The sequence below is a fragment of the Trachinotus anak genome, unplaced genomic scaffold (assembly GCF_046630095.1).
Source record: "Trachinotus anak isolate AG129_WGS33_773 ecotype Australia unplaced genomic scaffold, CSIRO_AGI_Tana_v1 ptg000015l, whole genome shotgun sequence".
NCBI classification, from domain to species: Eukaryota; Metazoa; Chordata; class Actinopteri; order Carangiformes; family Carangidae; genus Trachinotus; species Trachinotus anak.
Window position 1 is genome coordinate 10,796,740 of NW_027273866.1, and position 25,210 is coordinate 10,821,949.

At 42.9% G+C, this 25,210-nt stretch overlaps 1 protein-coding gene across 1 annotated transcript in view; it reads right to left on the reverse strand.

The window, feature by feature from the left end:
- LOC139633150 (glutamate receptor ionotropic, NMDA 3B-like) overlaps nucleotides 1-25,210 on the reverse strand; it is a 65,160-nt gene that overhangs the window by 38,688 nt on the left and 1,262 nt on the right. The window lies entirely within an intron of this gene.

Consider the following 25,210-nt stretch of genomic DNA (forward strand, 5'->3'; position numbering starts at 1 on the left):
TCAACCCACTTGTGGTCAAAATACGCAACACTGGACCTGTAGCAATGACTAGAATATGTAGAACTAAAAGGTTTCATTCCAACGAGAACATTACACTTTCTCTGAAAATAATCAGAATGAATCAACATGAGGCACAAGTACTGCGTCATCTAAATACTTTAGCTCAGAACATTGTTCTGTTTACAAGATGAGTATATATGTAAAGCACTTTGCAGGAAATGAAATCCAGTAGTAAAACATCCTTGCAGTGTGCTGTTGCTTTTGTCGTCTGTACCACACCCACTCTCAGGGGTATTGGTTTGAGATTTCTGATTTGTTCTCAGTGTCAACTTTGTTTTCTCGGTTCAGTAAAAGGCCTGGGAAAGTAATTCGAAAAGATATGAGCTATGTATTAGAAAACCAGGGGACAAGGACATAGATACAGATGAAGATAGAAAACAGATGCCAGCAGTATGACGGCACTGAAACCTCTGATACCTCAGAAGGACCCCTTATGGAAACATAACAGTTTATTACAGTCTGGGTCATATTTTTGTAGTTCTGCCCATCATCTCTGTCAGTTGTCATATATTCCCAAAAGTAATGACTGAGATCTGTGTGAATGGCTACAATGAAGTCTGATGGAGGCAAAGAAAATAGTGGTCCAACAATCAGACAGTATATAAACAAACCAACAGTTCAACCCAGAGTAACTGAACCCTATTATTTTGTGGAGCAAGCACACAAGGGCACTAATGGAGCTAATTATCCCTCATTGTATGGGAAAGCTGTGTCACTACACAGCAAGAGTAGCTCACAGCTGAATCAAGTTTATCTCTAGTTCACCTGTATTCCCTCTCACAGATAAGTTTGGCTAATGGGAGAGTTTACTGAAAACCTGTATCATTAAATCATGTTGTATTTTTCCAGAATGTCCCTTTCAGACTGGGCACTCCTTTACTGTTGCTTCCCATCTAGACACATGGGCAAGCATAAGGCACATGCCCACATCAATTTTTTGCATCTGGGCCTGTCATTAGCTCCGTCTGCCAATAAATGTGAATAAACTGTGCTAATGTTATCCTAATGAATAACTTTCAAGAGAGGATTATTCACAGTGGCTGCAGTGGCCCTAATTCAAGACAGATGTAGGCGTTTTTCTACAATAACTACCATTGTTATATCTATATTTAAATCTTTATTTATCCTAGGATGATTCGCTTTTCATGCTGAGCGTGCATGTTCTTTTAAAGAAACGCACCAATTAACACTTATCCATTTACTCACACTCATTCAGAGAGCTGCACAACACAAGCACATCTTAACCTTGACAAGTGATCAGCTCCACAGGACTGAGTGCCTTGCTCAAGGACAGCTCAGTGGACATTCATAAGGGTCGGGGAAGAGTTTTCACATCACCATATTGTGGGTTTCAAACTAGTGACCTTGACTGCCAGCTGTTTGCCCCGTAAGCTGCTACATTGTGATTATGCATCCCTCACACTGTGTTTTTCATCAGAGCCTAAATAACAAAACATAAACAACAGCACCGCAGCTGTCAAATGCAGATTCCAAAATGCAGTAAATGTCTCTCAGGAGGAAGATATTTTGTCCCGTTTCCTTGGATAATGGTAAACAATTATATTTCTGCAGGCTGCTTGATTATTCATCGAAAAAGAGGGAGGAGTACCGTTCATTCATGGCTTATGTTGATCTCAGGGTCAAAGCTCTGTAGAATAAGGTCCGCCTGCATACAGAATGCTGTCGCAAACCTTGTGATGTTATACTTCCTGTCAGTTAGCCAAATGGACCAGTGGTTACAAACATCAGATAAACAAAGTACAAAATCACAAGTTTACACAACATCAGTTTTATGCGCATGAATTATCCTTCCTTTCAAAAGCAAAGCACCTGCTCATTAACAGTTTCTCAGTAAGTCACATCAGATTTGAGCATGATCTAAATGCTCAAATGGTGAATGTAACTGATGTGTCCAACAGGATAATAAGTTGTCATTCTGTTCACTTAAGGAGCCCATTAAACAAACAAGCATTTTTTTCAGGGCTTAAGTGGTGTACTTAACATCCTCCGGGGGGATGATGCAGATTAAAAGAATTGCAAGTAATATTACAAGAACTTTGCACTTAACATGGCCCCTGAGCCCTTTTCTCCCTTGTAAATGTGCCATTAGTCCTTTTGATGACTCATCTTGCATACAGAGGTTTAACTGTGTGCAGCTACCTCTGCCTTCAGCTGTAACCTCTGAGCAACCTTAAAGAGGCACCTGCATGGGTTTATTTATAAGATGAAGACTTATTATTATTTCACAACACCAGTATGAAGCACACATACAAAGCTGCCTTCAACTGAAACTATGCAAGAAATTTTCTATGATGCTTCTTCAATTCTGATCTGGTTTTATATTGTGTATATGAAGAAGTCACCCAGGTCATGGTTATCCAAGAAGAGTGAGGGCAGTAGGAATTGGTTGGTTTCGCTCATCTTAGAGGCTTCTTCATTTGTGATTCACTGGCAGTGTGTCCCAGGTATTTAACCCCTGTGGGGTCATTGTCAAAGCCATTTCTGTCACTTGGTTCATTAGCGCTTCTGGCCGTTGTAACAACAGTCATTAGAATCGTCGCAGTAACCTGAGGCCAAATGAGAATGGTTGTTAAATCTCCTGGGAAGGGATGAAAGGATGAAAGCATTGTAGGAGCGGGATAAGTGGTGTCCTTGTCCTCCTCTTCTGTTGAGGGATTGTTTCTCTACTTTAATGTAAATCCCCTTCCAATCCACCTGTCCAAATCCACTGTCCAAAATATGTTGTTTTCTTCGGAGGAGTGTCCCTTGTCCTTCAGGCACAGGTAAACCGTTGAGTCTTGACCTCAGGACTTGGCCCACCTGTGTTGAGTTGTGTTTGATTAATGGTTTTTTAGTTTCACTGATATGTACTGTATGTCTCCAATCACCAGAAAAAATTCCTTGTATGTGAAAACATACTTGGCAATAAAACTGATTCTGATTCTGATTCTGATGTCTGTGTATTCCTCACCGCACTGGGCTGCATACACTACGTCTCTTTTCTTGTGGGAGGTGTGTGGTCTTTCAGCTGGACCAGCATCTTTCTAAGTGTGTTGTTGGGCTTGAAAAACACAGGGATGAGGTGCTTGCTGAAGCTCCTCCTGGGTTTCTCAGATACTCCAAACACATATGACTATGTTGTTGCATCTATCCTTCTTTTCTAGTGTTGGTGCTCTTTCTGGATCTTGTGGCTGTTTTCACAAAGGTCCAATTAGAAAATCCTCATGTTCGTGGGCGTTCTTGGGCCTTGGCATTTGTTGGCACATTATCATCTCAGTGTTACAGGGTTCTGATAACTCCTAGCTTATCTTCTAGTGGGTGGTGAGACTCAAAGAACTTTGGCCTGCATGTGTGTGTGTTTCCTGTATACTCCAAAAAAGCCAAGCTGTTTCTGACATCCTCTGGTCTGACCTTGATGTTTCTGTCCACTGAGATGATGTGTTCTGTGAAGGCTTGCACTTCCTGGGTTTTTATTTTGAGCCATGTATCGTCCACATATCTGAACCAGTGTCTCAGTGCCATTCCTCTGAAGGAGTTCAGGGCTCTGCTTTTTACTTCTTCCATGTAGAAGTTGGCCATAATGGGAGAAACTAGTGAGCCCTTGGCACATGGCCATGCTTTTGTCTGTAAACACCCTGTTGCACTAAAAACAGGTGGTGGTCAGACAAAGGTCCAGAAGTTCGCATATCTGGTTTGGGCTGAGGTTATAAGTAGCAGCTGTTACCTTACGGTTTCCACCACCCCCATCGTGAGGATGCTTGTGAACAATTAGGTCACATCCTAGGACACCATGGTTTCATCTGGGTCCAGTTTCGATCCTTGAACCTTGTTGAGAGAGTCTATGGAGTTCTGAATGTGGCGACAAGTGTTTCTCCTGAACTGAACTGATAAAGGTAGTTCATCCAGATTTTCACATACAACAAAAAAGGGCCCGTAGGCTGGCCAAAAAATTAGATGCTTTAAGATCTTCGTCATTTTAATTTCCATTTTGTTTTAGTGCATATTAAAAAACAAATTTGCAGTGAGCCAAATTGCCACAAACAGTTACTGTCCTTGGGGCAGTTGGAGACCCTGGAGGTACTGGGAGCCCTGTGGATTTGGCAAGTTCAAGCCTTGATCATGGACAAAACTCCAGTCTTCATTCATTCCATGATTTGTGATTCATTTTAACCAATATGCTTCCTTTCTGATTGGATTTTGTACAGGTTTCTCTTTAGTAAGAAACATTGTTTTTGAAGTCTAAGTTACACTGGATACTGAAACACTGAATAGAAAACTGTGGCATGATCCATTTCTAAGCGAACAGGATTTTAAGACCCCCCATTTATGTAGAAATGTAATCACTATAGCATCAATGGGCATTTGGCTGCTTTCCCTTAGGCTACAGAAAAATTAAGTCACTAATCTAACTCTCTGTTACTTCACTTTCAGTATTAATTGCTGCATCAAATAAATGAGCCAAATCTCTGCACTAGTTTCTAATCACTTATCTGTCATTAGTGCTTCAAGCCAGGGGGTATAATTGGGGCAGTTCATACTTGTGGAAAATAACTTGGTGTTATCATCAACAAAGGCACAAGGGTGGCCCACTTAGAGCAAAGCAACTATTGTCAGTTCAGAGAAAAATAAAGGGATTAGATACCAACTTCTGTGGTGCTGACTGTTGAATGTGCACATGTGTGTGATTGTGTGTCCATGTGTCTGTGACGAAAAACACAGACCTTTTAATGTTTGTGTGAATGCATGACATGGTATCAACACAGTGTGGAAGAGTGTGTGTGTAGCTTGTCTTTTGCATGTACTAATAGGCAACAGACATATCCAGAAACAAAGTCAGCCTGCGATAAGACCCAGACTCGCCTCGGAGCTAGAAACCTAGTCCGTCTCTTTTGACAAAACCCAGTGATATCTACAGCTCTGCTCCTCAAAGCTGGAGAGCAGAAAAGAAGAGTGAGAGGGAAAAAGAGAAAGCAATAATCTTTCTGTAAATGCAAGCTCAGAGTTTCACACTCTACAAAGTCACCTCCAATTTAGATTCATAAAAAAGATTGCATGCGTCAGATCTTCCTAAGTACTGGGACTTTTAGGGGCCAAACTTAATTTCCTTAGTTGGCAAACACCTCTGCAAAGTGTGATTTTTCAATTAGAGGGAGCAGCTGTGAGTCTGTATGATTTGTGTGTGTATGTGAGTGTGGTGTGCGTAGGTCAGCGAAGTTCCTGTGGTCTCCATTGACATTTGACCCTATTATGTTCTAACTGGATGGAAAGCAATATCCACTGATCTGTGAATGTGCTCCCCTCCCTCCTCCTCCTCCCTCTGCAGCTGCATTTTTCAGTCTCAATTAATATGAAGAGCTGCATTTCAAGTGTTGATTGATGTTGATTGAAACATGTAAAGGGCATCAAAGAGCAAAGAGAGCTGGCTTGTCGGCCCATACACACACACACGCGCACACACACATATACACATGCACGTTCGATTGTTCAAATTGTCTTCACTGGGTGTATATGTCTGTCAGCGTGCCCCCTCCACTCAATATGCCTGAGTAGGAACACATAATTTACAAAATATCACAGATAATCGAGATTAACTATCTCATTTTGATTCATGCTTAATGTTTAATTAACTCAACTTTAGGTCTTTGGCTTGTCAGAGGTTCCCCCTGCATAGCAAATAGGTTCCTTGCTCAGTGTCAGGTACAGCACGGGCCTAAGAGAGCAAGCTGGGGAGGAAGTGGGACAGATAAATTTTATATTAATCTCCTGGGATGATATTTGCACGCTGCCAGAGGCAATGAATAATTAATATTACCCAAACAAAATGAAGAATAACAAAATAATAAATAGCACATAGCGGAATGTGTGAATATGTGTGCACATAGGTTTGAGATTGTGCATGTGGGGGTGCCGCATGTGCATACTCCTTACAAGCGGTGAAACGCTGTGTCTAATATGACGCATATACAATAAAAGTGTGCATACTTTGGAGTGTGCATACACATGCCAAAGCGGGGGAGATTATGCCAACACTGTGTATAGTATGCATGAGCATGCGTGAGCGCATATTATGTTGGCGATTATACGCTCCTCTTTCTATCTAAGACATTTCTTTGAAGCTTAGGTTGGTGTACAAGACAGAGTAACCATGAAATTGACACCCAATCCTGCTGGCCGAACCACTTCCACATCCAAATGAACCACTTAAACAGTTCCGGGCACAGAATGTAAGCCTTTCTAGTAATAATTCATCAATATAAAATCTCTGCTTTTCAATATGTATTATATTTCGTAGCCAGGATATGAAAACCTACAGTGTCTAGAACATTTTTTTTCCCCTCCTCCTGTCGCTCAGCCCTCCTCCTCCTGCTTTCCTCTCCCAGCTGGCATACCCTGCGCCAGTCTGATAACGTGATTTCACGCAAAAGTGAAATCCTCCTCATGTCTGATGTGTGCATCTCTCACTCACTTCCCCAACATTCACCCTATCCTCTTCCTCCTCCCCCCTCTGCCAGTACCCTACCTGACATTTGTAGGGAAGCTGCTCAAAGGGAAAAAGGTACTTTGTGGCACTGGCAGGTCAGAGTGTGTGTCTCTGTGTGTGTGTGTGTGTGTGTGTGTGTGTGTGAGAGAGAGAGAGAGACAGAAAGAGAAGGTCGAGAAGAAATCAATCTCTTTGGCAGGTGTGTTCCCATACCTAAGAGACACTGAGAGCAAGAGAAAGGCACTAAAGAGAAAGGAGGGAGTGTCATTGGCAGGTACGGATGTGTCTCACAGGTAAATGGGAGCTCTGAAGGGTAGTGTAGCGTTTGGGAGTACATTTAATATCAGATTAAGCATCTGACGGATGAAAGAGAGAGAGGGAGAGAGTGTAAAAGTACACCCTTAAGAGAGATGGAGAGAGAATGAATTTTTTTGAAAGATAGCCAAGAGATAAAATGACATTTACGGATCGGAACATCACACGTCTACCATTCTTGAACATCAGGCAGCCTTTCCTTTCCTTGGGACCCTTCTGTCACCTCAGTTGGGCCCCTGAGCTTGGAAAAAAAACACATGCAGATGGAAACATTGTGCTCTGAAAAAATAAGGCTTCTCCAGAATAGTGGCTTTTCTGACTATCAGAAAAGCAAAGAGCCTTTTCACAAAAGTTTTCTGTTTTTTTCGACTGTACATTTTTTCAGGGAATATCAACCAACCATGCACAAGCTTTGTCATATTCACCTTCTTACACATTCAGGGTTTGGTGCTTTCACAACAGCCGGCTTCCATCCTCCACCTCTTTGCACCTTGTACTATAATCTCCACACATTTTCCCAGCATCGACCATCCAATCCAAACCTGCCTCTCCAACCTCCAGGCAACTACATCTAGTTCTTTACGGAAGCATGAGTAAATCAATCCACATAGGACTTTTATGGTACTAGAACTGGTTTGGGATCCTTTCAGAGAGTGTGAAATGTTTTGAAAGAAATACTGGAACACTGGAATAGGCACCCCTGCTTCATTTTCTAGTTGTGCAGAAAACATGGAGCTACAGGGAACATAATCCACCATTTTCTGCTTCAAAGGTGGGGTGACCAACTGGCCTGTTACACATACAAACTCTGTGCATGACATTACACATGAGAATGGAGAATCAGCAGGATAACAAATGGCCTTTGGTAGCACCCACAGACATTTTACATGGATAAAAATCGCTAATCCATATACAGTTTAGTTGATCTACAACAACCCAATCCATCTTTGCTAATCTTTTCTGGACAATGATTTGACTCGAATTTCTCTTGACCTCTTTGAGCCACAGGTCTCATATGTCTCAGCAAAGAAAGGTGTGGATTTGTGAGATTATGGTAATTTGTTGTTTGCATTAATATTAAAATCACAGTTTTTAATTTATTTTTAGCATATGTCTCCCTCTCTTACTAGCTTCTCCACCTATTTCTAGTTAGATTAGATGAATTTACCTTCTGAATAAAAGATCCAAGAGCAAAACGAAGAGTCTAAAGCCATGCTAGTAACTCTTTTGGCACAGTAGCACCTTGAGCTAAATGGTAATGGCGGTGTATGTATATATGCTATTTGTTAGCATGATAACATTTGCTAACTAGCATTAAATACAAAATCTAGCTGAGGCTGATGGGAATGATGGGTCATTAGTTTTGCTGGTATTTGATCATTAACCAAAGTACTGGACAAATATGATGCTTGACCTAATGATGGCATTAGATTAAAAGCTAAGTACCACAAAAGACATTACAGCTCATCCCGAGGGAGATATGAAAGTTCTAGCAAATTTCATGGCTATCCATCACTAATGTCAACCTCATGGTGGTGCTCAAACTACAGTCAAGGGAACACAACAGTCATTAGGACACATTGTTGTTCCGTTCTTGTGACATTGTCATAAAATTTTGTACAGATATAACAATCACTCATGATGTTTCAGTCTAGACAAAAGTGGTGGGCAACAGACAGACCAAAACCAAGCCGGCAGCAAGGTTAAAAGCAACGTAATATGCATTGAGTGACCAACAGATGGTAAATTGATCAACAAGTATAATTTTCTCTGCATCATTCATCACCCAAAAGCAGAAAGTCTACTTCAACTTACTGTAAAATCTATCTTGTGTTTTCTCCAAAATAGTCAAAAAACAAAAAATCAGGTGCCTGGTGTTTTTCTATTCATGCCAACACACAACAGCAGACAACAATATCATTCATCAATCCTGCAATGTGAATGTATGGCGGTCGGGTTTTACAAGCCAGTGAGAAGGTGGCAGCTGACTAAAAATAGCCCTGCAGCAGGGTCTCATAAATGGGAAGGAGAAAAAGTAAAGGGTAACGAAAAGAAAAACACACATCACCAAGTGGTGATTTCATTTTCCTACCTGTCACAGCACGGCTAAATAACTCTGGTCAGGGTATTACAAGCTCTGGGCTCGATGGCTCTGAACAGCAATCCCATACAGGTGTGAAATGAGCAGGAGGAAAAGAGAAGGAAGGAAAGCGATAAGAGGGAGAGAAAGGCTGAGAGAGGTAAGACAAAAATGGAGAGCAGGGTAGATAGTTAGACCAAGAAGTAGAATTGGTGAGGGGGGAAAGAGGTGAGGAAAAAGAGGCAGAGAGAGGCACGAGTAAAAGCAGAGGAACAGAGCAGAGATGGAGAAACAGAGAGAGGATAAGTCTTAATAAGAAACAGAACGATGGAAATGGGACAAGGAATCCTAATGGCTGAAGGAACAGGAGGCAGCCCTGCTGTGTGCACTCTTGGATGAGCATATAGACACCCACAAATACACACACACACACACACACACACACACACACACACACACACACACACACACACACACACACAGAGCATCCCAGTGAAGTAGACTCTGGCAGATGGAATTACACACTCCTATAACTCTGTAAACTGTCCTGGAACACACAAAGGCGACAGTTGACTTTGCTAAGCAAGAGTTCTCTGGGCAAGGTTACCTCTTCTGCAAGTTTACCCTCACTCACAGTCTCTCTGTCTGACACAAACACAAAGAGAGAGATAAACAGAGAAATACCATGAATCCATCCATCCATTTACTGCTGCTTATCTGGAGTCGGGTTATGGTTGCAGCAGGTTAAGCAAAGTTGTCCAGATGTCCCTTTCCCCAGCAATGCCTTTTATTTCCCGCTGGGGGACTCTGAGGCAATCCCAGGACAGATGAGATATGTAATCTTGCCAGTGGGTTCTGAGGCTACCCCGTGGTCTCCTCCCAGTTGGACGTGCCTGGAAAAACTCCAACAGAAGCGGCCCAGCAGGCATTCTGATCTGATGATACAACCACAAAGTCAATCATCGATCTTAGACCTAGGGTGTTCTGGTACCAAGTACACTTATGATTCACTCTGTGCTTGAACATAGTGTTTGCTGTGGCCAATCCACGGTGAGCACAGAAGTCCACTAATGAAACACCACATGGGTTCACATTAGACAGGTCGTTCCTCCCAGTGGCCACCCTCCGGATTTCTCCATTGTTACCCATGTGAGTATTGAAGTTCCCCAGGAGAACTAGAGAGTCCTCAGGGTCCATAGGTTGAGGCCCGGCCACCAGACACTCGCCGGCAAACTCTCCTCCCAGATCTGACTCCAGGATGGGGCCAGGTTTCCCTGGTTTGGGCAAGGTGACACATTTTCTCAAAGTACCATTCATCATAATTATATGAATTGCTTTTAGTTTAGTGCATCTACTGGGACCAATTCCCCTTCAGAGACCCTGCCAGGGGTTGCTGACCCTGCCAACATAGCTCCCAGGACCACAGGACTCACAAGCCCCTCCACCACACTAGGTTGGTGATTCTCGGAGGGAAATAGAAATACTCTTTTAGTGATTCCAACCTGTACCATATTGCACAGTGTGTGACAAACTGCAGTGGTCTCCTGCCAAGGGAAAGATAGTGTATGCATGTGTGTGTGTGTGTGTGAGTGGAAGAAAGGGAGAGGTGGAGATGGAGACTAAAAGGTGTGGGAGGGGATACAAGAGAGAGAGACACACTGAGAGACAATGACCAAGATAGAAAAAAGGAACTAATGTGCATTTTTGTATCTGTGCCAGATCAGAGCAGAGGCAGGACACAGTTTGCTAATAAGAAGCAACATTAGAGTGACAGTCATCTGTGCACACAATGGGAAGCACAGGTATTATACTTAAAGGTATCCCAGCCTTCCAGCCCAGATAAGAATGCATGATCTGGGTATATTTAGGCTTCAAGGACACTTGATTGAAGTCGTAAAAATGAAAGATGACTTGTTGGAACGGAGTCACTGCGGAATCTCTCCCTCAACTTCTCATCCCTTCCTCCCCTCCTGCCTCCATCCATCTCTTTTTTCCCCTCTCCCTCTCTCCTCTGCGGGCTCTTCATCCTGCCAAAACCGTGCCTTCGTCCCTAACCCTCAGAGGTAGAGCCAGGGATAATTGAAAAAGTTCTCACACTGGGAGTTAAGTAAAGCAGATAAGGAGTGAAGCTGGAGGGAGCAAGAATGTTAGCAGCACAACAAATATATAGGATGAATGTAGGTTTTGTAGATGAGGGGGTTTGCAGGGAGACAAGGAAGGAAATGGAGGATGAGAGAAGGTTTCTGTCCTAAGTGAAAGAGAGGAAAAAAAGAGAGTAAGCAATAAATGGAGAGTTTGTGTGTGGTAACAGGGTAGGGGAGGGAGAAAGAGAGAATGAAAGCTTTATCTTATCTACTTTAGCCATCGCTACTGTCCACTGGCTCAAAGTATAATACCCACTTATGCAAATGCGTCCACATCTCTGCTCCCCTGATACTGTGGAAGGCCTAAGTACTGTTTAACGAAGTGTGTTTTTGTGTGGGCTTGTGTGTAAATGCACCTCCTGGGTCCATGTGTAGTTGTGTGGATGTTGTGTGTGCAGGGAAATGCTGTGCCAGGAAAGACACCAGCACCCTCCCCTCTCTGCCCATCCCTTCAGCCATCTATCCAACCCTTGGTCCCCTTCATCCCTCATTCCCCCTCCCTGCTGACATCCCTCTCCCCATACCCATCCTTTCTTCCATCTTTCTTCCCTCCATCCCTCCTGCCTCTCCATTCCTATCCTCTCAACCACCCTGCCCTCTTCTCCCCCTCCTTTCCCCCTCCCTCCTTCTGTCACTGCCTTTGTCTTTTCACGGCCACCTCAAATGGCTTCAGATCAATCACAGGCACGCAACACAGTTTGTTAGCGAGCCACTGTTGTGAGAGAATGAAGCCATGCACCCAGGGGTCTGCCGCCCTCGTAATTAAATAGCTGGAGGACTGAATGCTTTCCTCCAGAGGACCTCCTGCACTCCACGCTGACAATTTACCTCCAAGCGATTTGTGCCGCTGCAAAACTAATCACTTAGGTTTGTTCAATCTCAGGCAAGCTATAGAGAGAAAACCAGCAATATTATTAGGTTTTGGAAAATATCCACTGTTAATAATGCTTTCAGAGATGCATCTGATCCTGATTTGAAAGCAGGGTTAACCCACTGGCTGCCTGAAGAGTGGAGGTAGGTATGCTGATGGAATCAGCAGTCAATGGGATGGACAGCTCTAGGTCCAGGACCTGTCAATCACAAACTGATTTACGAAAAGCAGGAAAATAAGTTGTGTGTGCTGCGATCAATATCTCATCCTTTAAGTGCCAGCAAAGAATTACAACTGACCAGCCCTCCTTATACTGTCTGACCTATATACAGTACTCACACATACATGCATGCTGTTTGTTAATGCACAATGGGACCAGTTCCAAAAGCATTTGATTGAGGTTACTGCTGTACTCGGTGTTACCAGTGTTACACAGTGTTAAGGCACTCTCCGATGACACAACTTTCCCACTTATTTATTTTTTATGGGCATAAAACCAATTTTGCTTCATTTTCACATATCAGCAGTAGCACCCATGTTCATCCATCCATCCATTTTCTATACTGCTTATTGGAACCGGGTTGTGGGGGGGCACTGGAGCCAATCCCAGCTGACACTGGGCAAGGGTGGGGTACACCCTGTACAGACCCCCAGTCTATCACAGAGCTGATATATAGAGACAAACAACCATTCACGCTCACACTCAAATCTGGAGGGAAGACACGCAGACATGGGGAGAACATGCAAACTCAACACAGAAAGGCCCCAGATCCAGGGTTTGAACCCAGAACTCTATTTTCTTAACCTTTCTTATCCTGATGAGAGGGGAGTTGACCGACAAGACAATGGCAGGGGATTTGGTGTCAAAGTAAAAAGCAAAATCACCATTTTGGCAATATTTTGGATTTAAATCCAACGCCAAAGGGAAACCTGATAACATTAATGAGGCAGTCTCCATCTTCACCTGATGAAGGTGGCAGCATCTGGAGGTAGCACTTCTAATCTACAGATATTAGGCTTACACATGTCTTTTATTTGCAACATGTCTGGTGCAATCTGTAACACCGGTGTTGTCACGAGTTTATTACCCAGTGTGAAAATTTCCACACCATGGCATCTCTACATTTGATCAAATCTGAATCCAGAGCTGAACTAATTATTAGATGTTGATGCTTTTAAAATCCCTGGCTATCACCAATTTTAACCATTAAAAATACAGTTAGATGTAACTAAAGGATCCAAAAGGGAAGGTTATCAACAATAGAAACCAACAAAAATTTCTCACTTAACCTTGCAATGCCCCTCAGCTCTACTGAGCTTTTTAGCATTTTGGCTCATTGTTTTGGTTTTACAGACTCAGCAACCTTGTTTTGAACAGGCAGGTGTTTTCAGCAAAAGAGGGCCAATAAACCCACTATATGAAAACCAAAGCACCAACCAATCCATCAAAACTGCAGACAGACAGTTAGCAACTACCTGGTGAACATAGTGCAGCATGCAAAAGCTAAAGAGCCATATATTCATTCATCAAAGTTGATATTGAACTGACTTTTATCAACAAGAATCACAAGTGAATGCTGACGCTGTTCTGTGTCTGCTGGTTGAATAAACCATAACAACCTTATAAGGTGAGAATACGTCAGATTTGTGTTTTTAGCATGTTGTGCTGCACTCAAGTAGCCAAAAAATCAATTGATACATCTTTTAAATATTTAAAAGAAATTAAAATTTTAAAGTCTACAATGAAAGAACAGAGTCAAAGTTGCCAGATACCTCATTCATCATACTCAGAGTTGAATCAAAGTATTTCACCAACTTGGAATCAGATCCAACACAATTTTGCACAACAAATGGAAGACAGGACATGGATACCAAAACACACAAGAACCACATGTACACACAGACAACATAAAAACATGTTTCACATCCAGCATTATGACAATAGAGGCATATGGACACAAACAGTAGCATTGGCAGGGCATCATCACTGCTGGGAAAGCCTTGGCAGTCGACCTGTAACACAATGCTGCTCCAGTCATGAGGGTCTGATTGAGACTGACACAGAGTGGACAGACTGTGTGTGTCCTGGTCTATCAGGCATCCTTTAACCAGAGCTGACAAGGCTACAGATGAATGCCACAACTGTACCACCACGCCCATTTTTAAAATTAGCACAGTTAAACAAAGCCTGGAGAGAATGCCACTGGAGTGTCCAATACAATTATTGCTTTGCTGAGTCATAAGCTCTGTTTTGTTCCTTCTGCCAAACAAACAAACAAAAATAAATAAATAAATAAAATCACATCATAACTGATAACCATGTACACTTGCGGGTAGATGAGAGGAAATCCCATGTCTCCCATTTGACTTACATGTAAAATCCAACTATTAATATAGTTGGAGAAAAAAAAAATCAAAACATTAAATTGTAAGTTTTAGGCCTAATCTCTCATGGAAAATGTTTCCTAATCTTCTTCATCCCCAGCAGGTGAATTGTGGGTGAAGTATTCAACATACCTAGCTAGTCCCAGAGTAATAAATGTACAATGCATTATATAACGTTGGCAGAACTCAGCTGTTTCATAATGATTTAAGTATTTTGGCAGCTTCAGTGCTGTGATTGATTCATATTTATTGATAACTAATGATATTCCATTGTGGCCTGGCATGAACCTGAGGTGTGAGTTTTACACCCTTGTAAAGGACATTTTATCTACATCCGAAAAGTGCAAAGAGGCATTTGTTGAACGCTGAAAAACTTGAGTTTTATACTGTCTTCACAGCACTAAGCATTGAAAAGGGTGGGAAAAAATATTTTTAGACACTGTGTTGACTGTCTTTTCTTGATGTAGACAGCTGAGTGCGGAAAGGCAGCATGAGTGCTTCTCCCTAAAGCTACATGGGTGAGACTAACAGTGCTGTAATTACTTCTTGTTGCTCTCATGCCTGTTACATTATTGTATGATGTATAGAAACCATATTAAATATTAAATAAGAACCACAATTTTCAAAGTAGCTCTTCTGTGGCATCTCAACCAAAACTGAGATATCTCTGCTTGACTCCAATTTTATACCTGACACATCTCTCCAGCAGTCCTCACCAGTGAGCTGCTGGAGGAAGATATCTCCACCCAACCATTTTGCCCAGCTGCCCTGCCTGAAAGGGATCTTTCTACCAAACCATTCCACCTTAATGCCTCAATGCCAGTTCACGCTTGTGTCATGCCTGGAGAAGAATAAACAGCCTACCTCTAGCAAAAACTCAACCTGACATAACCTTATGTTAGTCCTCTCTACTCCTCTTAAAAAAAACAAACATGGCCACCCTGCTGTTTTACCTTTAAAAAATCTATTCTGGTCCATTACATTTCCTTCAATTAAAAATCTGCTCTGTTTTCCTTGCCTGAGGTTGCTCAGAACTTATTGATTCTGTTCAATTCCATACTGTTTCCTGCTGCAACAGCCTCTTTACAACACTGGAAACACAACATTCGTATTTCTCATCCAATATTGCATCAACAGCATCAACTCAAGTTACAGAAGTTCAATGCGGACACAGTGTGTGCTGGTGGAAAAAACGTGGCGTACAGCCGTGAAGCTGTGATTTGTTTGTGTTTCATTCAATTTGTCATTTAATCCTAATAGGCGGCTCTTCTTTCCAAATAGTCCTGATCTGGGTCGTAGAATAAATCTCAACGGGTTACAACTAGTTGTAATTTTACGGCGTTCTTCAGTTCTCCCCTAAAATAAAAGGTGGAGTGAATGGGGGGAAGATATATGCATGCAACTGACCTGAATTAGAGTGAAATATTGCTCCGCTCTCTAGCGTGACTTGGCATGAGATAAGTGCGACAGGGAAGCTGCTTTAGCGCTATCTGGAGGACGGTCTGTCCTCTGTTGTTGTGAAGGGCAATGAGGAAGGAAAATTGATCACATCCTCTTTTTCTTCTCTCCGTCACACTTTTTTTAACCATCACTTCTCCATGTCTTCTTTTCTTTTTGTGTCATCCTGCCCTTAAGCTTTCATTTACTGTCTCCTTGCCTCATTCACCCATCCATTTCGTTCAATCATCTCCCTTTCAAATCTTCTTCCCTGATACCCAGTGCCTGGTAGTGACTCGGTTGTATCATGTCTACATGTCTCCTTCCGGCCCATAAATAGTTTTTATGTGTTAGATGTTGTGCATATAAATATCTGATCGTCTTGATGTTTCCCCTGCACCAGTAGTCAGCCTGGGATATCAGTCAGGATTTATCAGTCGTTCCGCTCTGCTCTGCTTTATGGAGGCAGCTCGAACACAGAGGTCAATACAGAAAGTGGGAGAGAGAGAGAGAGAGAGCCGAAACAAGACTTGCCGACAAATGACAACTGCTTGTGTATGATGGATGCTCCCGGATACGATCTGACTGAGTGTGTGTATCCATGCACATGTGGGGCAAAGCTGTGACTTTACAGGTACGTGTGTCTATGTGTGTGTGTGTGTGTGTGTGTGTGTGCGCACACGCGATTGCATCTAGAGCAATAGGTCTCTGTAGTATATGGCAGTTACAGGAGATTACAGGTGTGTTACAAGAGGAGTGTGTGTTTCTGCATTGTGCACTGTGCCCTTATCTGAGCGGGGAAGAAGAGTTTCAGCAAACTCAGACTTGTAGCCCTTTGTAAATGCCCCAAGAAACTTCAAATTGTAAAATATTCAAACTGAAATTCAATACATTTTAAATATATGCAGTCAAATGAATAATAAATAAAATAAAATGTAAATATGCCTCCTATATTGGTGTTCTCCATTTGTTCCAAATGTTTTGTACCATTGAGAGTGTCTGTGCTGTAATTTGATTGGTGCAACATCTGTGTGGTGAGGCACTAAAAATAGCCTGTTATTTCCAACAGCCACTTAATCATTATCGCTTGTATCACTGTCTGTGACCTTGTTTGTAATATGTTTTGTTATGACCCTGATGAAGGCCACAAGCAGAATGAATCGGTCTAACTATAAATTTGTTCTGTATACTGCAAGTGTTACTGGAGTTTTGACCACTTTACAGTTTTATCCTCTTCCATGCACCTTTGAAGTAGGTGAAGTTGATCCAGAAATCTCTACTCCATTTTTACACCTCCGCAGTCCCCTATGTTACTCTATGTCCCCTTTTCCACTGGTGAAAAAAAACCACTAAGACCTACTAACATCAGGCTTTTTGTTGGCAATGGAAAAGGGTACAATCAACATTTGACCCAGGTCAAATGATTCTGGAGCCAATGATTACCTGTGCCTACTGCGATTGCCACTGATGTAAACACAACACCCGTGACGTCTTTCAAAGCACAAACACTGTAAACAGACCTGTCACCTGCCCAGTCCAGCACGGTGCTGTTACACCAGAGACACTGTGGCGACACTGCGCTCGGGGATGCAAGAGTGAGCAGCAACCCCAAGCTCCTCACACGGAGGCTCCATCACTTACAAGAGCAACAACCCGGGGATGAGACGCGTCTCATCCATTTTACCAGCCTGCACAGCAGCTAGCAGCTCTCTCTTTCTCTTCTGTGTCTGCGTGTGCGTGCTCTGTAACTGCAGTTGTGTGTGTCCTCTCAGGCTAAAGGAGTCAATCTCCTTTTTTAGCAGGGTTACCCACTTAAACCCTCCAATTTTGGTGTAAAAAGGGCATATGGCTGTATTATGTTACACGAATTACAGATTAAGTCCCAGGATTGATGTTGTTGTGACTTTTGACAGGCTAGTTAGCCGTCATCACCATATCTGGACCCATGAGAGAAAGACAGCTAACACTAGCTCCTTTCTAATGCAGGACAAACGCAGCACAGTGTGGAAGCTGCCGGTGACTCAGCAGGTGTTGAAATGCTATGAATGAAAAGAAACAACAACTGGAAATCAGCAGCAGAGGTAGCAAGCTAGGCTAACAAGCTTTTGATTTCCGAGTGGGACGCAAATGTAGCTGCACGACGGGTCCTCCAACGTTTTAATGTTGTGAAGGGACATTCAAGAGACGATTTCAGATCCAACAAGTTGGAGTAGAGCCAAATGGGGGGGTGGCGGGGCGATGGCGTATTTCTACACATGTAAGTGATGTTAACGACGCGTTTGTGTGTACGCGACTGCCACCAGTGCACTGTTGTGCGTCTCCTCACAGACATATTTTCCTCTGTGGGCAGGTGGTGTTGAAGCTCATCCAGATGGGCTCTAAATCATGCCAGTTTTCCTGCCAACTCCCAACATAAATATCCCAGAAGCAACACAGAAGTTACCTTGGGGTCCACCATCTTTCAATCCCCTGTCTATGCCTCGCCCGCCTCTCAAATAACTTCATCTCTGACAGCCTTTCGCTCTGTTACATTCTCTCTGTCCCCCTTCTCCTTTTATCTTTAACTAGCTTGCTCACTTTACTTTGCTGTCTGTTTCTTTTTTTTATTATTTATTTCATTTTTCAACCTGTCTGAATCACTCACTCCATCTGTCAGAGCCTCTGTTATGCTCTGTACCTCTTTCTTTTGCTTACTCCTCATCCTTTGGTACTTGATTTTTGTCTTCTCCCCTTCTGGACCTTTACCCCACTTTCTGGTCTTCACCCCTGGGTGTTTGGCTAGCCTGTCACTTTGGCAGCTCGCTCAGCCATGTCCCACAGCCATCTGTCAGCATCTGTTTAATCTCACATCAGCACACGTCTTTCTCACCTTCTCTCACCTGTCTTACCTCCTGTCTGCCTCTCCCGTCTGCTTGTCTTTCACCTGTGACCTGTGGGAGCCTCTATAGGGTACTGCGTGTGTTGTTTCCAAGTCTGCCCTTATCACTGAAGCCCACCTGGCCTAGGTTTTTTGTGTTCTGCCTCAGTTGCTACAAATTGTGACACAATAACACACATTCGCGTGTGTGTATACACACAAAAACAGCTGGTGCACAATCACCGACATTAGCTTTTGGGAGGGAAAGATGGAAGTAACTTCAGTAGGATGTGGAAAGTTTGGATGTAAATGACAAAATGTGTTCTTTTATTCTTGTGTGTTTAGAATAAGTTATAAGAATCTATATGTGCACATGTGTGTAAGCCATACACAGAGTGTGTGTGTGTGTGTGTGTGTGTGTGGGTGGGTGCATTCACTTATCTGTGTGGGCGTGCACATGTTGGTGTGAGGGTGTTTTTCAATCATAGATAGCTGGAAGTTATCACTCACTAATCCTCTAATGAACCGGCACAGTTTAGATAAAACTGCCTCCATCAAACTCCTCAATGGAAGAGGAAGCACAAGACCCAGGCCCACTGTCATCCTCCCCTTCATTCTTTCCATACCTCCACCTCCTCCCACCCTCCATCATCCCTTCCTCCTCGATCTCTCCCTTCCTCTGTTGATCACTCCATTCCTCTTCCCCAACCACCCAACTCTTCCATATATTACTCGATCCCTCCTTCCTCACCAAGCGATGCCTCTCTTTTTCCCTCGATCACTCCTTCTCTTATTCTCTACATCCTGACCCTCTGCATTCATTACTCCTTTCCTCCTTTCTGATTTAAACTTCTTCCTTTCTTGATTCCTTATTTCCTCCTACTGTACCTGCTTTCTCCATTTCCGTCCTGATCCTTCCTTCAATTCCTCTCTTACTTCCAATTCCTTTTTTTCTTTCTTTATGTTCTACTTCCAGCTTCCTCCTGTTCTGCCTCGATCTGTCCATCCCATGTTACCGTTGTTCCCTTCCTGATGACTTCCTGTCTTACCCAATCCCTTATTCCCTACTACCTGATTCCTCCTGTTTTCCCCTCATCTCTCCTTCCCATGTTTCCCTACACCCTATTCCTCCTTTCACCCTTGATTCCTCCTTTCGGCATTCCCTACCAACTGATTCCTTCTTTTCTTCCTTGATCCTTCATTCCTTGATCCCGACATACCTCCTCCAATCCCTTTATTAACTCTCTATAATGACACCCACATCTCCCTCTCTTCCTGATACACTGTTTTCCCTTCTTTCTGCCACCATCCATCACTGTTTCATTTTTTTGTAACTCTACAGAGAAATCTTGTACTGGTGTGGAGTTACTGGAGACATTTGTTTCACCAGAGGCAAAAACACAAGCCAAACACAAGCCAAACATTGGAACATGGACTCAAATGCCATACTGAGCAACTCAAACAGGCCCAGGGTCCTTTTGGTAATATATACTCTGCTGTTTCTGCTCTCTGCTCAATTAATCTGGCTCAGTCAAGACCACGCTGAACTGTCATCACAGCACTAATAAAGAAAAAGCTTTGAGCTGTTTGCATTAAGTGGCCTGCTTGTCTCAAACTGTCAGTTTGCCTGCGGCTCTGGCTCGGCGCAAGTTTTGTCCCTCTCCATCCACTCGTTCATCCGCTGTGGTTGGGGCACAAATCCCCTCATCGTCTCAAAGAAAACACTAAAGGCAGCATGGCCTTGTAAAGCCTCATTAGGCTTAATAACCTTTAGTGAGCACACAACAGACACTGTATGCAGGCGTGTGTGTGTGTGTGTGTGTGTGTGTGTGCATGAATCTAAAAGGCAGGTATACATTTGTGTGGGGCGTGCGCATGTGCCTCCTTTGTGTATTCAAATGCACAGTTGTGTGTGTGTGTGTGTGTGTGTGTGTGTGTGTGTGTGTGTGTGTGTGTGTGTGTGTGTGTGTGTGTCCTTTGAGAGGGAGGCTAGCTCAGAGCCACAATGCGTCTTATTCAGCAGGGTCCCTGGATTAAAATGTAATTTCATTCAAAGTTGCAAATTGGGTTTTTTTCACTGTGCTAATCTTCATTTTACTAAGCAGAATGAGGTATGTCATTAAAAAAAAAAAAAAAGAAGTGACTTCATTAAAGAATGTGGGATGGATAGATTGCACACAGGGAAGTAGTTCCCCACCAGAACGATAAAGGTTATCCCGAATCATAAACAGTAAAAACCTCATGAATATTACACCACAGAAGTATATTTGAGTGTGCATTGCAGCTATTATGTTTTATGGATAATGACAGTGACATCAGTTTTTTACAGTTTGGGCATTCAAATAACACTGATTCAGAGGGACTTAAATTGCAGCTGCAAAATAAGCTTAATTACAAATTACTTCAAATGAATGATCAACATTACAAACAAAAAAAAAATGGTACAGTAAGGCTGGATTCAAGCAAATATGCCTTTGTACTTGTAATATTCATATATATGATTGAGGACTGGCTCAAAAACCAGGCAGGTAGAAACTAGACTGTGTGAAATCTGAATAAAATGTTCTTCTGTATTGTAGGGAACATTAGAATCTTTAAGACAGAAATAATGGAGGTAAGTGAACTATAAAGAGGAAAGAAAATTATGAATGGCATTCAGTATGAGACTTTCAGAAAGACAGTCCTGTATATTATGCCTCGGGGACAAATTTCAGGGTGTATTTCAATAGCATTAAGTGTAGCTGGGGGTGAGGTGAGCTGTGGGAACATAGCTTCCACTGTGAAGAATGACAAATAATGAATTCACACCATACCACCCCTCTCACCTAATCACAGTCAGGAATCAGCAAAAACCATTTCCTTCAGCTCTCCCTTCTAATACATTTCCGGAATAGACATCATGATCCACAAAATAATTTCTGTGATATTATCAGCAAATCTGGAATTGTTTGGTGAGGCCGCGCTTTTAAAAAGGGCTGGCCGCATTAAAAATGGACCCAGATTGCATATGGAGATATTCGTTTTAATTAAATCTGTCGGCAATTGCGCAACCAACTTATTTCATTCTGTGATGACTGTGCTACTATTACCATCACACCCCATCATACTTATGGAATACCAATTTTAAAACTCATTGCATTCATTTTTTTTATTTTTTATTTTTTAGATTAATTAGGGTTACTTTTGGCTTCCTTTACTTAAACATCAAATGTCCTCATTTTCATTTCTTACCCTAATTCAATCCAAAGACTGCTGATGAACAAATCACCTGCCCAAATGTCCATAATGGCCCTGATGGGAATTAGGAGCCCATTTCCTTTTTCTTTCCCCTCCTCCCTCTGTCCCTTCTTCTTGTCTCCTCTCCCCCCATCCTGCCTGCCATAGATGGACGGGAGAGATTTACAGTTAAGGGTCACACAGTGGTTCTAATTAGCTTAAGTAGGTTGGAAGGAATAAGCACTTCCTTGCTGAGATGCATCTCCAAGTCCCACAGCTCGGTCTGACTAAGCAGAGAGAGGAGGACGCAGACGGACAACCGTCCCCCGGCGTCTGTCTGTCCCTCTCTCCCTCTGTGTCCTTTTGAGTCTTTCTCTGTCTGTTGAAATTCTCCTAATGCTGCAACACAGGAATATTTTAACAAAGAGGAACTTTTGTGATAATTTATGGGAGAAATTTTGTCCTCAAGTACATAATGATGACAACCCTTCACTGGGGGCTTTGGGTGTGCTGAGACGTAGTCTGGGGAATATCTATCATCACCACCTCCAAGAAATGTCACGCTCGCTGTATGATGTGCCCCCTCACTTCACGGCTGTGCCAAGTGCATTTCCTTGTTTTTTGTCTTCAGAGCAAACAGGAAATACAGCCAAAAAATATGAGATGACAGTAAAGAAAAATGATAGTGTGCCACAAACTCACTGCCTCTTGAAAGACTTTGTTTGCTTTCTGGTGCACATGTTGGTTGACCTTGAGTAAGTCTCTTTAGCCTGTGATGGAAACACGCTGCACCAGTTGCCCCGTTTGTTTCCAATTCTTTGTGCTGTTTTAGAATTTGTGTAAAATTTACTTGACAGGTGGAGGGAAGCCTAGCAAGTGTCTCCTCCTGTAAACATATGAGTGGCTCCCTCAGTCTCTCCATGATGTCCAAACATGGGCTCAATTCCCAACACCCTGCAGAAAAAATCTCCACCATTTCAAAAAAAAAGTCAGGCGGGGAGGGGTAATGAGTCTCCTCTCAAAAACAAACAAACAAACAACAATCCTCCTCTTTTTTTGGATCGATCTGGGATGATTTTTTTTGGCAGCAGCGTGTGTTTTGTCTCTGCTTTTTCTCCAGCCCTCCTTCCCCTTTCTCAGGATCACTCCTCCCTCCTGATGCTAAAATGGAAATAGCATTTTTAATTAGAATTATATCTTCTGTTTGTGTGTTTCTGCTATCAGCAGAGAAACCAAGTGCACACTCTCTTATTTGCACAACGTAACAATTTGCCTCCCTGTTGACCTAACCCACTCGTCACTGCCCTCTCTGTGTGTGTTTAAATACCTGTCCCACCTCCTACCAGCCTCCTTTTATTTTCCCTCTCGCATAGCTCCCCTGTCTATGGAGCTGCACCCTGGGGTGTTAGATAAAGAGAACACACTCTTTTGCTGGCCACATAGTGAAATTCATTCCCTTTCAGAGCTGCAACTTCTCTCTATTTTATTATCCATAAAGCAGTTGAGTGTTTTTGTGGTTAAATCAATCTTCTACTATGTAAAATGCCAGATGATTGTGAAAAAAATGCCCTTTTACAATTTTCCAGAGTGAAAGGAAATGGCTTCAAATTGCACAATTCGTCTAAGCTCACTCTAAAGCAACATCACGCTGCCAGAGAGATTCAATTTACGGGAACAGAAAGACAGAAGAAGGTAGCATATCCTCAGATTTGAGAAGCTGGAATTAAAGTGAACTTTTGCAGCATTACAGTCTTTCTCTAAGCAACAATTATATGCTATTATAAGAGTAGGAGGATTAGTTATGTCCTGCAAGATTCTTCTTTGTTTTTTCATCTTTTGTTTCAAAATAGCTGGGATTTTTCTTTATTTTCCTGCTCACACACTGTGACTGTTGACCATGGATTTTCCGTTGCTTCCACTTTCTGTCCCGAGTCAATCATTTGGCTGTAAGCTATCACTATTCCAAGCTGCCCCTGTTCTTCTTCTCCTGCTTACACACACGACCAGATGTTGCTGCTGCCAGATACCGAGAACACATCACCCTGTCTGACACTGGGAAGAAAATAAGGCTGAGCCACTTTCGTGTAGCACAACTCCAACAGCTATAACCAAAACAGGCGTTCATTTATGTGAAAAGGCTGCTGAAGGCCCCTGAAAATTATGGCTAAAAATACTGAAAAGCGGAGAGAGAGAAACACAGAGAAAGAGAGTGATGGTTGTTTCTCTTTTGCCCAGTGACTGCTTGGCACAGTTATGCAGAAATGAAAGGCCTCCCACAGCTCACAAAAAAAAAACCCTCTCTCCTCCTTCCAGGCCCACCCCTTCTTCTCTGTCTCCCTTCATCCCTCCTCTCTCTCTCCCTCCTCTTTCCTTCTGCTCTCCCCTGCTTATCTCCTTGCATTGCCGCCACATTCGTCAAGTGGTGTGACTTCTCATTCATGCAAGTGTTATTGAAATCGAATAAGCAATCCATTGTTGACAAAGAAACACGACAGGACAAAGATTTCAGACTTAAACTATAGATCTTTTCCACCGCTCCTCCCTCTTCCTCCCCTCGCGGTCTCCCGTATGCAGCTTCTTAGTTTAGCCTGTGTGTTTGAGTGTGTGTGTGTGTGTGTGTGTGTGTGTGTGTGTGTGTGTGTGTGTCAGCTGAACCTGGGCAAAAGTTGAGTGTCCTCTTTATGTGCACGTGCGCTTCTGTGTGTGTGGTGTGCAAGAGCGTGTATATTCAGATAATGTGTGTGTGACAGAGGGATGCAGTTGGCTGCTCAGTTGGATAGAGGCGGATATGACTGCTGGAGCTGGATTGACTGACTGGCAAGCAGCTCGATTGCTGCTGGGAATACTAACATGACACACGCTCACACACACGTTTATTACCCATCAACAAATTTCTACACACACAGAAAACACATAAGCACACACATATATGATCACACACAAATAGCACAAGCTGCGGGCACCACACCTCTCCAGAGCATCCATCTATCAGGATCTCAAATGTTTGAATGATTCACTGTGAAAGGTGCCAAAACATGACCGTCTTGAATCATGCATGCACACACCCCCATTCAGGCACACACACCCACACGCTCACTCTGATACAGAGTCAGACCCCATTAACACACACACACACACACACACACACACATGCACAAGAAGAGAGCTTAAAAAAAAAAAAAAATTCACTTTAAACCTCTCTGCTGCTGGAGGGCCGGAGGGTTCAGTCCAACACCAATGCAGAGCTACCAGATATTAAACATGCATGTGAAGGGCCTGCAGGTTCGCCAGCAAAGCTCAGCTGAGATCACTCTGAGCATCAGAGTTTTTCTGGAAGAAGACACTTAGTGCTGCGATTTAACAA